The sequence below is a fragment of the Propithecus coquereli genome, unplaced genomic scaffold, assembly GCF_000956105.1.
Source record: "Propithecus coquereli isolate 6110/MARCELLA unplaced genomic scaffold, Pcoq_1.0 Scaffold240, whole genome shotgun sequence".
Classification (NCBI taxonomy): domain Eukaryota; kingdom Metazoa; phylum Chordata; class Mammalia; order Primates; family Indriidae; genus Propithecus; species Propithecus coquereli.
Genome location: NW_012147953.1, coordinates 565548 through 567558, shown reverse-complemented (window position 1 = coordinate 567558; position 2011 = coordinate 565548). Strand labels below are relative to the sequence as shown.

The 2011-nt window shown below is 37.7% G+C and overlaps 1 protein-coding gene across 1 annotated transcript in view; it reads left to right on the top strand.

The window, feature by feature from the left end:
- Nucleotides 1-2011, top strand: part of NAF1 (nuclear assembly factor 1 ribonucleoprotein) — a 121375-nt gene that overhangs the window by 80443 nt on the left and 38921 nt on the right. The window lies entirely within an intron of this gene.

Genomic DNA, 2011 nt, shown 5'->3' with positions numbered 1-2011 from the left:
GGATTTTTTGCTTCCTGGTATTCCAGAACCCACTGAAAAATCTGTGAGATGTACATTTTTCTGGGAGACAGGGTCCATGGCTTTCGTGTTGTTTTCAAAGTAGTATCTGAAGAGAAAGAAAGAGAGAGAATGCAGCAGAGAGAGAGAGAGAGAGAGTCCCTCTCAAGGCTTTCCCCCTTTGGAGCAGGTGTAACTTATATGAATGTTTCTCAAATTTGGTAACACACAACTCTATTTTAAAACTAATTGTTATGGACCCCCAAGATGTATCTACAGATCACAGTGTGAGAAGCATTGAGTTAAGAGACTAAAATTTCATTCTATGAAAACGTCTTTTCAATTTTTTTATAAATTTTTGTACCTGAAAGAATGTATTTTTGGACCTCAATTTAAAGAAACACTGGCCTAAACAATGTTGGGTTTCAAATGGCTATGAGGAAAAATTTCAGAACAGTTGTAACCAGTAGTAGAGGAAACATTTAATGATCTTAGACATCTAGAAAATGTCTAGAATGTATGTTTCTGCCCAAGAGGGAATCAATTTTTCATTTAGACTCTAAACAGGAGATCATGTACTTTTACACTAGCAGACACAGCACTATCTTCAGCTTAACAAATTTAGTGGTCTGTCTCCATTTTACAGAGCTCATTCCAGGCATATTGTGATAAAGAGTAAAATTTGAGCAAGTCCATAAAGTCTAAGGACATTCTACAACCAGTAAAAAATCCCCATACTCACAACTGAAAAGGAAAGGACCAGAATGGAACATGGAAAATTATCCAGAAAAGTTTCTGGAAGGAGAGAAATGGAGGGGGGGCCAGAATGAGACATTCTCTCAGGCCTAACTGGCTAAGGCATCTCTCCCTTTCCTTAGGGTAGAGGACCTGGAAGTTTGTATAGTTGCATAATTTATTTTTGTTATAGAAAATCAAAATACATAGATTGCCCTTACAAAAGTGGATTCAATTACACTAGTTCATACTTAGTTAGTTTTCATAAAGTTCGAGTCAAAAGGACACATCCAGATACTTTCACACATAGCTGTTTGGACTTGATAGACATTTCATGCTGCTCCCAACGTGGACAAGCAGCAGGGCCCCTTACAAATGCCCATTTCAAAAATCGTATTTCTGTCCGTGAATGCAACACGATATAAGAATAGACTTCAGTTTTTATACAGTGTTCTATTTCCATTGTCATAATCCTCATGACATTTTATTGTCACTCATGGCATAATCTTCCCTGTTAGAACACTATCTCCCTGAGGGCCAGCACTGTTGATCACATCCATCCTACTCCTCACACACAAAAGGTATTTAAGAAACAGGAATAGAGACCCTGTGTCTAGATGCCATTTGCTGATTCATCACCCCTGGGATTCGCCTTTGTATTTCTACAGTACAGTGGTTTATATGTGCTGATTCCAGATTATTGCCACAAATGTAAATGAGGATTCTTTTTATTTAATGACTTGAAAGTACTTCTCAGGGTGTCATAAACTTGTTTTAGCACAGATTTCCAGATCACTTGTTCCTCACAAGTGGCTCAGAAAGAGAAATGGAAAATGGATCCACTTTTTCTCGGAACTGGTTTTGGAGAGGACCCCTCAACTCAATCTGGAAATCATAGCATTTTAGAACAGCAAAATTTATTATTTTTTCTCCCCAAGGATAGTAAAATTTGCTTTAAAAATCTGACTTTAGATGATACCAAAATATGGCTACCAAATTATTAAAGATGTTAAATCTACTGAGGGATTTTGGGCTGATCTCCATGTTGATCACCCAGTAAGATTGTACCCATGCTACTCTACCTGTGAAGATACCATTCAGAGTGCTGACCTTTAGAGACAGCAAAGAATAATGGATGAGGTATCTGTGGATAATAAGGTTTCCAGGGGGGTTAAAAATAAAGAAGAGAAGACTTAGTATTCTAGGAGATGTTTTCTTTGCCTTCCTGTTTTTCACTGCTTTGTAAGATAGCTTCAGGATGAGAACACCTCCTGAAGCC